The sequence below is a fragment of the Carassius carassius genome, unplaced genomic scaffold, assembly GCF_963082965.1.
Source record: "Carassius carassius unplaced genomic scaffold, fCarCar2.1 SCAFFOLD_61, whole genome shotgun sequence".
NCBI lineage: Eukaryota > Metazoa > Chordata > Actinopteri > Cypriniformes > Cyprinidae > Carassius > Carassius carassius.
In genome coordinates, this window is record NW_026775074.1 from 295,248 (window position 1) to 309,879 (window position 14,632).

Genomic DNA, 14,632 nt, shown 5'->3' on the forward strand with positions numbered 1-14,632 from the left:
AAATTCTTGGTGAAACAAAGCAGAAGAGGTTTTTTCCAGGTTTTTTTTTTTTTTTTGCGTTTCAGAATGGGGAGTTCTGTCACATGCGAGGTATGTGTTGTGCGCCTGTGAAACAAAGTCAGTTACACTCTTGAAAAATCGGACCCTGGTGGGTGGTTCAGTTCGAATATAGCACAGACCTTACTTTGAAAGTCGATTGGACTGACTGCAGCCTAGCTGTAGCTGTCTCCATGTTGTTTGGTTGTCCTTTTTCAATTGGTATTAATTTTGTTGTCGCTTACAGCGCCACCGAGTGGCCTGTCGCAGCGCCCTTTTTCACCTTGCTTCTGACTGAGCCCCTGCACAGGTGTGCCGATTTGGGTGAAGGGATCTCATTCCTTCCTGGAGTTATAGCCATTCGAGCCATCTCGGACACGCCACGTTAGCACGTTTTGAGGTCCCCTCGCCAAGGTGAATGGAAATTTCCACTTTTTTGGGATGATTATTGACAGGCAGACTCCAGAGAAGCTTTCTGTGCTGCTTTGGGTGGGACTGGGCCAAATACCTGGCGCTAGGTTCCAAAAGAAGGTTTTCGACAAAATCCCAAATACCCGAAAATTTTGTCAGAGCGACGAGCCAATCTGAGACCTGCGTCTGGTTCGGCTCGAGCCAAGGATTCCCATTACATAAGGCACGTGGCTCTGCGACGAACCGTTTGGGAGTTACGAGCGATGCCGTACTTTCCGTCACTGCAGTGCCAGCGTCAGGCCGAGCGTGACGAGTCCCGGTGACGTTGCAGACAGGGGAGGGTACTACCATCCCCCAGCGTTTTTAGGTCCCCCAGACTTACCAAAGCCGAGATGGGCATCGCCGTGTCCGGCTTCCTGCCCGCTGCGTCTTAGCGGCATCGCTTCTCGGCCTTTTGGCTAAGATCACGTATCTTGTCAGACGGTTTAGACTGCGATCGCCTCTTGGAGGTTTCCTGACTCGAGATCTTTTTATATCTTGAGTCACACAACTTCGAGAGGTACATTGAACTCTGCTGCTTCGGGCTCCAACACGTTTTAAGGTAAGGTCTTTTAATTATTTATTTGGTTATTTATTATTGTATTTATTGTTGTTTTAAGTTTCTAGGCTGTTGGTGCCTCCATCATGTCGGCTGCCCGTGCCGGCGTGCGGAGGCACCACAGCGTGTGCTTTTGTTTTAAAGAGGTGAATGGCCAGCTCCTAGGGATGTCACGTCTTGACTTCTCCAGAAAGTCCTTTTTTTTTTGGAGCGTCCATTCAGGTATAAGTTTGAGGGCTCGTGTACGTGGGTTAAGGGGACCTGCGCGCTGACCCCAAAAAAATTTGGACGGACGCGGCGTCGATGTCTGCCGGCCCACGGGAGACCCCTGACCGGCGCAGGAGGATCTGGACCCCCGAGGGGCCCCGCGGAAGCCCACCCAAATTTGAGGCCCCTACATGCCATTCAGCACTTCTCCACAGGGTGGCGCACGGAGCAGTACACCTCAGGTTTAAAACAGTGGCATTTACCCGAATGGGGGGTGTACGATTTTTTTGCCCACGAAACCTATATTTGTCCATTTGACCTTTAAAGTTACAGAATGACCATGGAACCGATGCGGACCCCCATCGGACCCCCAACCCGGGTCCCACGAACCCATTATTTGTCCATTTGACCATTATATTCACACAATGACTGCGGATCATCTGCAGACCCCTTGCGGACCCCCACCCTGGGTCCCACGAACCCCGTATTTGTCCATTTGACCATTATATTCACACAATGACTGCGGATCATCTGCGGACCACTTGCGGACCCCCACCCTGGGTCCCACGAACCCACTATTTGTCCATTTGACCATTATGTTCACACAATGACTGCGGATCATCTGCGGACCACTTGCGGACCCCCACCCTGGGTCCCACGAACCCACTATTTGTCCATTTGACCATTATATTCACGGAATGACCACGGATCACATCCGGAACATTTGCGGACATATCCAAAATTGTGGTGAATGTTAACCAAAATGTCACAGATTTTGCCAAGCTGTAACTCCGCCAAAACGGGGCCAAACTGCACCAAACTCGGGTCAGAGTAAAACCTCCAGAAGGCCTACCGAACACCGATGCCCCCCCATCCATAACACCCCGGGGGGCGGAGTTATTGCCCCACACATTTTTGATAGTCAAATGGAAGTCAAATGGAATGGAAAGAGACCTAGCAACTTGAAACTCGGTGACTTGATAGCCCTCAAAGGGCCCTCTCTGAAGCCACTTCCCCCAAGTCGATAGACCCCCGGGGGCCAGAGATACGGGCCCGCAAATGCAAGAAGTCCCAAAATTTGACCGGCAATAACTCACCCAAAAAGAGAGGAAAAAACACCAAACTCAGGTCAAAATTAGACCTTTGGGAGCTCTATCCGACTACACCAGCCCCATGTTCCTATGACCCCGGGAGTCCGAGTTACGGCCCCACAAAATGTGGAATTTGAACCGTTATAACTCAGGAACCGGAATACCCAGGAACTCGAGGGTGGTCGCATACGGTAGGCTCCTCGATCTTCTAGGGATCCCCCGAATTTTAGCCTCGGGGTCCACCGCTTCGCGGAGATATTAGCAAAACAATAGTACCATCCACCCCCCTCATACCTACTCATCCATGCCGGCCAGGGTACACCCTCCCTGGCTAGAAAAGGCAGCTCGAGGGGGGTGGAAGTCGGAAGAAAATTTTTTTTTGGAGGCCTAGAGAAAACAGTTGTACTGTACACAGGGCACTCAAAGGAATCCATTTTTGTAAGTTTTATCCCATAATACTGTAGAAATATGCATAGAAAAAATGTTGGATTTTGGTTCATTTGCACCACAAATGTTGCAAGTCTTGCAGTATATTAAATAGCAATATTTTTTATTGTCAGTCTATTTCTCAAATCACTTCTAGTCTAATGAACTACACATGGGGCTATTTCATTTGTCACTTAACAGTTACTTTATTTAAAAATCTTCCTAATTCCAATTTATCCATAATGTATTGTAAAATACGTTTTATAAAACAAGAGTGCACACTTTGCAGTCTATTTCTCATTCCACTTTTAGTCCAAACAACTTCAAATGGGACTATTTCCTTGGTCACTGACCAGTCTATTTCTCATTCCACTCATAGTCTAATGAACTACATATGGCACTATTTCATGGATCACTTGCCAGTCTATTTCTCATTAATTTTCTAGTCTAATAAACTACATATGGCACTATTTCCTTGATCACTTGCCAGTCTATTTCTCATTCAAAACTTTTAGTCTAATAAACTACAAAAAGTACTATTTCCTTGGTCACTTACCAGTCTATTTCTCATTCCTTTTCTAGTCTAATAAACAATACATTTCACTATTTCAGTCTATTTCTCATTCAACTTCTAGTCTAATAATCAGTTTAACTGGTGATGATGATCGGCCTGAATAAGTTTGAAATAGAAGTGTATTAATGTGAAAACATATGGCACTATTTCATGGATCACTTGCCAGTCTATTTCTCATTCATTTTTATAGTCTAATAAACTACATATGGCACTATTTCCTTGATCACTTGCCAGTTTATTTCTTATTCAAACTTTTAGTCTAATAAGCTACAAAAAGTACTATTTCCTTGGTCACTTACCAGACTATTTCTCATTCCTTTTCTAGTCTAATAAACAATACATTTCACTATTTCAGTCTATTTCTCATTCAACTTCTAGTCTAATAATCAGTTTAACTGGTGATGATGATCGGCCTGAATAAATTTGAAATAGAAGTGTATTAATGTGAAAACATATGGCACTATTTCATGGATCACTTGCCAGTCTATTTCTCAGTAATTTTATAGTCTAATAAACTACATATGGCACTATTTGCTTGATCCCTTGCCAGTCTATTTCTTATTCAAAACTTTTAGTCTAATAAACTACAAAAAGTACTATTTCCTTGGTCACTTACCAGTCAATTTCTCATTCCTTTTCTAGTCTAATAAACAATACATTTCACTATTTCAGTCTATTTCTCATTCAACTTCTAGTCTAATAATCAGTTTAACTGGTTATGATGATCGGCCTGAATACATTTGAAATAGAAGTGTATTAATGTGAAAACATATGGCACTATTTCATGGATCACTTGCCAGTCTATTTCTCATTTATTTCATAGTCTAATAAACTACATATGGCACTATTTCCTTGATCACTTGCCAGTCTATTTCTTATTCAAAACTTTTAGTCTAATAAACTACAAAAAAGTACTATTTCCTTGGTCACTTACCAGTCTATTTCTCATTCCTTTTCTAGTCTAATAAACAATACATTTCACTATTTCAGTCTATTTCTCATTCAACTTCTAGTCTAATAATCAGTTTAACTGGTTATGATGATCGGCCTGAATAAGTTTGAAATAGAAGTGTATTAATGTGAAAACATATGGCACTATTTCATGGATCACTTGCCAGTCTATTTCTCATTCATTTTTATAGTCTAATAAACTACATATGGCACTATTTCCTTGATCACTTGCCAGTTTATTTCTTATTCAAACTTTTAGTCTAATAAGCTACAAAAAGTACTATTTCCTTGGTCACTTACCAGACTATTTCTCATTCCTTTTCTAGTCTAATAAACAATACATTTCACTATTTCAGTCTATTTCTCATTCAACTTCTAGTCTAATAATCAGTTTAACTGGTGATGATGATCGGCCTGAATAAATTTGAAATAGAAGTGTATTAATGTGAAAACATATGGCACTATTTCATGGATCACTTGCCAGTCTATTTCTCAGTAATTTTATAGTCTAATAAACTACATATGGCACTATTTGCCTGATCCCTTGCCAGTCTATTTCTTATTCAAAACTTTTAGTCTAATAAACTACAAAAAGTACTATTTCCTTGGTCACTTACCAGTCAATTTCTCATTCCTTTTCTAGTCTAATAAACAATACATTTCACTATTTCAGTCTATTTCTCATTCAACTTCTAGTCTAATAATCAGTTTAACTGGTTATGATGATCGGCCTGAATACATTTGAAATAGAAGTGTATTTATGTGAAAACATCCTAATTTCAAGTTATTCAAAATATAGTAAAATATGTTTTTATTAAACATTTTATGTATAGAAATACTATATATTTATTATGTATTTATTACATATACCTTTTTATTTACACACACATTATATAAATATGTTTAAATTATTTTTATTACATGTAATATATATATGTGTGTGTGTGTGTGTGTGTGTGTGAGTGTGTGTGAGTGAGTGTGTGTAAAGTAATGACACCTTAATTCAATTTCAAATATTTATTGAACTTTTTGTTTTGCAGACATTGTAAAGTCAAAATCAAAAATGCCTCAAAGTTCTGTACAAAAAAACACAATATATAAAAAGTATAATAGGAAACATGCATTATATAAGAAAAATAAAATAAATAAATAAACATGTTCAGAAAGATTCAGAGCAAACTGACATTAACCTTAACTATAACTATTTACAAAAAAAAGAAAAAAGAAAAAAGAAAAATGGAAGAGGCTATCAAAACAAATAAAAAGATAACCTTACTTTTTTATCGTAGAAATAAAAGGAGTAGAACAATTATCATAAAAAATATCAAAACAAACAATTTAAATAGCTACATAAATTATTTACGGAATTTTTTTAAAAATTTCTCCAGTCTCTTTTTTTACTTGCTGCACCAGCTTTTTAGACGCTATTTCCTGTGGTGATTTAAGTGGGGAGTTCTTCACCATCAGTCTGCGTCTGAGGACCATCTTCATTAATGTGCTTCTTTCCTTATAGAAATAATAAGAAAGGCAAAGTGTTAGTGAACATGTCTACTTGTCACAAACAGTTAAACCAATCCATGGGAAATTGTACTTACTGAAGCAGATTTCCCAGACTTCTGGCCTTCTTCGGCATCGGGAGGGCTGTCGGAGAGCGTTGGGCTGGTGGATGAGGACTTTTCCTCAGCTGGCATCTTGTGGGGTTTTGTCGTCTTTCTTCTCTTGGCACCTTGCTGCCTTGGACTATCAGCTTCCTCACCCACCACAGCTGTATCAAAGAGGCGACGGTGTTCTGCTGCCTGCTTTGCATTAAGGTTGAGGGCATAAAACCTGTCAGCTGTGGTGGTTTCGTGGCACATGAACTGTGCCACTTTGTGCCTATCTTCCGGGCAGTGAGTGTTCTTTGCCTTTTTGGAGAGAGAACAGCATAGGCAAAGAGTTAGAAAAAAAACACACCAGAAACTCATAAAGCCGGGACAAGTACAGGAATGCTTACATGGGTGGCGATGGCAGTCCTCACATCAGTAAATGTGGGTGTGCCTGGTAACCCCATGCTCGCCCACGCATCCTGAAAATACTTGTTCAAGTTTTTGCAGGAGCTGGCCTTTGAGGTAAAGAAGAAGTAGTTTGCAACTCGTCCCCCTACCAAGTTGGACCGGAGTGAAAGGAATTCCTCAAGCCACCCATACTCCTCCTGGTCCAGGGCCAGCTGGGCTGCACCAAAGGCCTGGTTGGTCTTGTGGGCTGATATCTTTAGAAACAGTGTGAAGTGGCATAAGCTGAGTTTTATTTTAAAGAAAACCATGTGGACAACGAGAGACAGAGAGAAAGAGAACCACTCACATTAATGACAAAGTGGCCTTCTGTAGCTGTCGCACGGGCATCCTCCACCTCTTTAATTGTTAAATTTTGGAACACCCCTCCACGGTGACCATAAATGCTGGCCCAGTAAGTGGTGAGGTGTCCATAAAAAGACCATTGGTCCTTTTTCTCAGGACTAGTCTTCAGACGATCTTCACAGAAAAAAAGAGAAGCATAAAGGATCACATTGATCGCCAAATAATGAGAGGAGAAAGGATTCAAAAACTTACCCAGAATCTCAGAAATAATTTTTTTGGCAGAGTCCCGGCAAGCTCGCAGTGTGGCTTTAGGGATCAGGCGGGCCTCCTTGGCTTGTTTTACAGCCAGCTCGTGGACTGCCACGCTGCGCTTTACTGGGCGGGTCAAGTTCTGGATTTCCCTCCTAATCCCAATGAAAGCCACACGGGAGAGCCGGCATGTGGGCGGCGGGGTCTCATTAAGATATTTGAGGAACTGTGCCACATTTTTTAGGTAATGGTGCACAGTTGGCTCTGCAATGTTGCATTTCCTTAAAAAAGACAGCCAGGACCGGACCTTTGCCCTGTTGTCCAAAAACATCAAGCTGGCCAGATTGGTCTGGCCAGCTGACATATATGAAATAAAAATTTTTATTCTAAAAATCTTTGAGGACACATTATTTATTAATTTCGGAGTGGGGTTGATGCCCTCCCAGTGGGCCCTGGACTCCTCAATGAGCTGATCTGCAAAAAGAAAGCACAAGAGAAGGACCAGGTGAGTCAGGTCGATAACATAGAGGTAAACACTAACAAACATTATTATTATTATTATTATTATATTAAATTAAATTAAATTAAATTAAATATATAATAAATTATATATATATATATATATATATATATATATATATATATATATATATATATATATATACATACATAATATGTGTGTGTATATGTATAATTATATTACTATAATTTTCTAGTCTAATAAACTACAAATGGTACTATTTCCTTGGTCACTTATCAGTCTATTTCTCATTTCTCTTGTAGTCTAACAAACTATAAATGGGGCTATTTCCTTGGTTCACTTACCAGTCTATTTCTAATTCAACTTCTAGTCTAATGAACAACAAATGAGATTATTTCCTTGGTTCACTTACCAGTCTATTTCTCAGGTAACTTCTAGTCTAATAATCTACAAATAGGAGATTTATTAATGAAAGTTATTGTATGGTGTTATCAAAGTGACAAGTGTCATACTCACTTAGGGCTGGCACGTGGTCCGGAAAGGGGTATGGTGCATCGGAGGAGTGGGCCTTCTTTGAAGGCCCGGCGACCTCCTCCTCGGGTCCTGTGGCTGGCTCTGCCTCAGGCCTGGTGGCTGGCTCTTCATCTAGTCTGTCAACCTGCGACTCTGAGCACTCCTCCTCCCCAGGGCTGTTGAGGGCCGATAGCAGACTATGTGTTGCCCGTGCAACCTGCCTAGAGGGGGTGGGATTTGACCGCTTCCTCAGCTGCCGGTACCGCCGTGAGAAGCTCTCCCAGAAGCAATGGATAGGAGAAGCTTGCGCTCCTTCACATTCCGCACCTTGTGAAAGACACGAAGGTGTTGGCTTAGCTGATTATAGCCACGAAAGCACAAGGGACAGTCGTCCAAAGCCATATCTACTTTTGTTAAAACACTAAAGGATGAATAGCAAAAGGATGAATGCAAGGGACACTGCCCAAGCATTGGTTACTTATATAACTTTTTAGGTCCCATTTGTAGTCTGTTAATACAACTTTGAGTCTAATACATTAGAGAGCACAATTTGCAGTCTATTTCTCATTACACTTCTAGTTTAATAAACTACAAATTTGACTATTCCTTTGATTCACTCACCAGTCTATTTTTCATTCTTTTTCTAGTCTAATAAACTACAAATGGGACTATTCCCTTGGATCACTTACCAGTCTATTTCTCATTCAACTTCTAGTCTAATAAACTACAAATAGTACTATTTCCTTGGTCACCTACCAGTCTATTTCTCATTCATTTTCTAGTCTGATAAACTACAAATATGACTATTTCCTTGATTCAGTTACCAGTCTATTTTTCATACCACCTCTAGTCTAAGAAACTACAAATGGAACTATTTTCTTGGTGACTTACCAGTCTATTTCTCATTCCACTTTTAGTCTAATAAACAGTAAATTACCTTGGTCCCTTACCAGTCTATTTCCCATTCATTTTCTAGTCTAATGACTAATGACATCCACTCCCCGGCTAGAGAAGGCAGCTTGAGGGGGGTGGAAGTCGGAAGAAAATTTTTTTTATGAGGCCTAGAGAAAACACTTGTACTGTACTCAGAGCACTCAGGGAATCCATTTTTGTAAGTTTTATCCCATTTTACTGTAGAAATATGCATAGAAAAAAGTCAGACCAGGGGGCCGTCTATCCGACGACACTAGCCCCATGTCCCCATGACCCTGGGGGTCAAAACGGCCAAAACGGGGCCAAACTGCACCAAACTCCGGACGGAGTAAGACCTCCAGAAGGCCTACCGAACACCGCTGTCCCCCCATCCATAACACCCCGGGGGCCACCTCCCCCAAGTCGAAAGACCCCCGGGAGCCAGAGATATGGACCCGCAAATGCAAAAAGTCCCAAAATTTGACCGGCCATAACTCACTCGAAAAGAGGAGAAACAACACCAAACTCTGGTCAAAATTAGACCTTTGGGAGCTCTATCCGACGACACTAGCCCCATGTCCCTATGACCCCGGGGGTCCGAGTTACGGCCCCCCAAAATGTGGAATTTGAACCATTATAACTCAGGAACTGGACCACCCAGGAACTCGAGGGTGGTCGCATACGGTAGGCCCCTCAAGCCTCTAGGGATCCCCCGAATTTCAGCCCCGGGTTCCACCGCTTCGCGGAGATATTAGCAAAAAAATAGTACCATCCACCCCCCTCGTACCTACTCATCCATGCCGGCCAGGGTGCACGCTCCCTGGCTAGAAAAGGCAGCTCGAGGGGGGTGGAAGTCGGAAGAAATTTTTTTATGAGGCCTAGAGAAAACACTTGTACTGTACTCAGGGCACTCAGAGGAATCCATTTTTGTAAGTTTTATCCGATAATACTGTAGAATTTGCATAAAAATGAGCGTTGAATTTTGGCACACATGTGCACCACATGTGGTGCGTATCTCACTTTTCATTAAATAGCAACTGTATTTGCAACAAGGAATGAGATCTGCCATGCTGTGGTGAATTGCGAACTTTTTTCCTGATGCGCCCTCCTGGGGTCTTGGACTCTTCCATGAACGATGCACCCACCTGAGGTCTTTCACAGACGAGGTGATGCACCGAATCAGGTGTGTTTGGTTAAAGAGAGTCATCTAAAACCGGCGTTGGGAAGCACCGGCCCATGAGCTTGGCAGTTTCCAGGCCAGAAACGGAAGGCACCCGTCCTTCCTTTCCTGGAGGGGGGCTAACCGTTGGTGTGGACGGTAGAGACGCAAATCATACCTCTGGCTGACCGCCTGGGACTTCATACTTACCTGGCAGGGGAGACACCATAATCAAGAAGGCGGTTCACCTAGGGCGAGGCTTGCCCATTGCACTCCGGCCATGCTGACCCCTGCGAATTCCCCAAATGCGGGAATCTAGAGCTGCATAATTTATGGTAGTGGGGGACTGTGTTCGCGCTCTCCCCTGAAATTGTTGTTGAAACAAAGCAGAAGAGGTTTTTTTCCAGGGTTTTTTTTTTTTTTTGCGTTTCAGAATGGGGAGTTCTGTCACATGCGAGGTATGTGTTGTGCGCCTGTGAAACAAAGTCAGTTACGCTCTTGAAAAATCGGACCCTGGTGGGTGGTTCAGTTCGAATATAGCACAGACCTTACTTTGAAAGTCGATTGGACTGACTGCAGCCTAGCTGTAGCTGTCTCCATGTTGTTTGGTTGTCCTTTTTCAATTGGTATTAATTTTGTTGTCACTTACAGCGCCACCGAGTGGCCTGTCGCAGCGCCCTTTTTCACCTGGCCTCTGACTGAGCCCCTGCACAGGTGTGCCGATTTGGGTGAAGGGATCTCATTCCTTCCTGGAGTTATAGCCATTCGAGCCATCTCGGACACGCCACCTTAGCACGTTTTGAGGTCCCCTCGCCAAGGTGAATGGAAATGTCCACCTTTTTGGGATGATTATTGACAGGCAGACTCCAAAGAAGCTTTATGTGCTGCTTTGGGTGGGACTGGGCCAAATACCTGGCGCTAGGTTGCAAAAGAAGGTTTTCGACAAAATCCCAAATACCCGAAATATCCGTCAGAGCGACGAGCCAATCTGAGACCTGCGTCTGGTTCGGCTCGAGCCAAGGATTCCCATGACATAAGGCACGTGGCTCTGCGACGAACCGTTTGGGAATTACGAGCGATGCCGTACTTTCCGTCGCTGCAGTGCCAGCGTCAGGCCGAGCGTGACGAGGCCCGGTGACGTTGCAGACAGGGGTACTACCATCCCCCAGCGTTTTTAGGTCCCCCAGACTTACCAAAGCCGAGATGGGCATCGCCGTGTCCGGCTTCCTCCCCGCTGCGTCTTAGCGGCATCGCTTCTCGGCCTTTTGGCTAAGATCACATATCTTGTCGGACGGTTGAGACTGCGATCGCCTCTTGGAGGTTTCCTGACTAGAGATCTTTTTATATCTTGAGTCACACAACTTCGAGAGGTACATTGAACTCTGCTGCTTCGGGCTAAAACAAGTTTTAAGGTAAGGTCTTTTAATTATTTATTTGGTTATTTATTATTGTATTTATTGTTGTTTTAAGTTTTTAGGCTGTTGGTGCCTCCACCATGTCGGCTGCCCCTGCCGGCGTGCGGAGGCACCACAGCGTGCGTTTTTTATTCAGGCAGGTTGAGGGGAAGCTCCTTGGAATGTCCCGTATGGACTTTTCCAGCAAGCTGATACAAAAGACCTTAGCTTTTAGATCTGACGACCTGAATTGTTTGATGACTCTGCCCTTGAACAAAGGATTTGATGTCAGTTTTAAAACCGCTTCCCTGCTTAATGACTTTTGGCAAAGGTTTGATTCAGTTAAAGCCCAGTTCTCCATGTTCACTGTCGAGAAACTTTCTGATAACACACTTAAAACTGTGATTGTAAGGATGTTCAATGAAACAGTGACTGGAGATGATATTTATGTTTGGTTGGGTAGATTTTGCACTGTTCGAGGCCAGCCTGTCAAAGTGTTAGATGAAGATGGGATTTGGACATGCTCCTGGCGAATTCCCATTAAACAATGGGAAGACGCTGGGGGCTACCAGGGCCTGAAACATCTGCCTTCCATGATTGTGCTCGGAGAGAGCAGAGGCTACATACCAAACTCTGCAGGAAGGGTTGCAGGTTTGGTCATCTCGCTGAAGCATGCCAAGAGTTAGTATGTGGGAAGTGTAGAGAAATTGGTCACAGTTTGATTATTGTACCAATTTCAGACGGTGCAATCTTTGTGGAGAAACAAACCACCTCTACAGAGACTGCCCTAAAAGTTTTGCCAACGAGCTCAAAATGGCCGCCCCACATGGGCAACAAACGAATGAACAAAGGAAAGAGGAGGCGGTCCCTGAGGTTTTGGCGGGAATTTCAAATTCCCAGCCGGCCTCAGGGATTGGGCAGGAAGGAGGAAGTGGGACGGCCACAGGGGCGGAGGCAACGGAACAGGAAATGGTCATGGAAGGAGAGGAAAGTGAGGAAAAAACCAATTCCTCACTAGTAACAGTTTCGGATGGGGTGCAGGAATCTACCGGGAGTGAGACAGAGTGTTCACTCCCTAACGCTCAGGTGCAAAAAAGACCCGCGGGGTCTCCTCTGATTGTAACAGAGGAGAAAAAATCTAGGGCAGCATATAAGCTTGATAGTATCGATTCGGTAGATCTGGAGCGCATGTGGCCCCTAGAGTCCCCTAATGAGGTATCTTTTTGCACATTAAGCTAACAGCATCATCGCCAAAAGAGCCACAAGAGGTTTCCTCTGTGGCCTCTGAAGCGACAGGCATTTGCCCTCCTGATCCCAGCTCGTCTGAGGAAAAGGAAAGGCAAATGCAACAAGATATAACATGATTTTAATCGTATCTTTGTAGGCTTTTTACTGTCTTCTGTTTTAAATGTCTTATACCTTTTTAACCCTACTGCTCATGGCCCTCACCATCTCTACTATCAATGTAAGAAGTGTGAGGTCCACCATTAGAGCACAGAGTATTTTGTCCCTTTTAAAATCTTTTAAGTCAGATTTGTTTTTATTACAAGAGTGTTCTCTGCCCTTTTTAACTAGGTACAAGAAAATGGAGGAGCTATGGTCCGCAGGAGCCTCCATATGGAGCGGATCAAATTTTAACAAAAATGACGGAGTTGCGGTTTTAATTAATAATCCTAACATCTTGGTGAAGGGCAGCACTGTGGTGAGGCAATGCCGGGCACTTTTAGTAAATCTGACCTTTTTAGACAGGGATTTTAATGTTCTTAATGTATATGGTTTTACGGAAAAGAATGAAAGATATGAGCTTTTAGAAGACTTGCAACCCCACATGCTAGGTAGGGCCCCCCTAATGGTAGCAGGGGATTTTAATTGTGTTTTATCCAAAACAGACAGGAAAAGGGTAGGGGAGGATTTTAGAGTGGACAAAACGTCGGTGTTATTGCAGGGTTTAGTCAGAGATTTTAATTTAGTCGACTGTTTTAAAATTTTGCATCAAAGAGAGGAGGGCTTCACCTGGTTCAGTGGTGATAGTACCAAAGCCTCTCGAATCGACTACGTTTTTACAAGGGACTGCCCGCCGACCGATGCTACATTAACCCCCCTCTTTTTCTCTGATCACATAATGCTGTCTTGCACCCTTTCACTGCCCATGGGTGTGACGGTAGGGGGAGGGCTGTGGAAGCTGAACTGTTCCCTGTTGGAAGACAAGGATATAGTTTTAGAATATAGGGAACAGTTCAGCCAATGGCAGACCCTCCAAGACTTTTACGATACACGTGCACAGTGGTGGGAGATGGTAAAGGACCGGACAAGACAGTTTTTTAGAAAGATAGGGAAAGAAAAGAAGAGTAGGGAAAAGAAACGCATGTTGGGGTTGCAGAAAAGACTACAAAGGTATTTTAATCTTTTAAATAATGGTTTTGATTTTATCGACGAAATTCAGGAAGTAAAAAAAGAAATGTCAGTTTTAGCCAATATAAAAAGTAAAGGGGTCCTTTTAAGAAGTAAAGAGAGAGAAATAGAAAAAGGCGAAAAGTGTACCAGATATTTTTTTAAGAAAATAATAACAAGGGGTGGGGGATTAACCAGGGTTAAAACAGGGGATAGGGAGGTTAACACAACAAAAGAGATTTTAGAGGATGTGGAAAAATTTTATGGGGCATTATATAGTTTTAAAAAGGTACACTTTGACACTGCAAAAGAAGTTTTAAATTTTATTGAGGAAAGGGTTGACTGTCAAAATGAGATTTTAACCCAAGATTTTAACATCTTAGAAATCCAAAAAGCACTTGGAGGTTTTAAGAAGGGGAAGTCCCCAGGAGTGGATGGACTTCCCCTAGAGTTTTGTCTAACATTTTGGGACATTTTAGGACAAGAGCTTTTGACAGTTTTTAAAGAGTTTGAGACCCTCGACATACTTCCAGACAGTTTTAGAATAGGGATAGTTTCTTTACTTCACAAAAAAGGTGACCGGACTGACTTAAAAACTGGAGACCCATAACACTTTTAAATTTTGATTATAAACTTTTTAGCAAAATTTTAGCAACACGCATGTCAACGGCTTTAGAGGACGTGATTCACCCGGATCAAGCTTGTTCTGTGCCCGGAAGAAAGATAACAGACAGCCTAGTACTGATCAGAGACGCCATCTGTTATGCGAGAGACAGAAATATTCGGCTAGTAGTCCTAAATTTAGACTTTGAAAAAGCATTTGACCGAGTCTCGCACCAGTACCTTTTTCAGGTACTGCAAAAAATGGGTTTTCCAACAAAGAGGTTTGTAGCCAGGGTGGGA

The 14,632-nt window shown here is 42.8% G+C and overlaps 1 non-coding gene across 1 annotated transcript; it reads left to right on the forward strand.

Moving 5' to 3' along the window:
* The first annotated feature begins 10,146 nt into the window (after window positions 1-10,146).
* On the forward strand, window positions 10,147-10,311 carry LOC132134656 (U1 spliceosomal RNA). The gene has a single exon (XR_009429711.1). It is a non-coding gene; the product is annotated as a U1 spliceosomal RNA (small nuclear RNA).
* The last annotated feature ends 4,321 nt before the right edge of the window (window positions 10,312-14,632 follow it).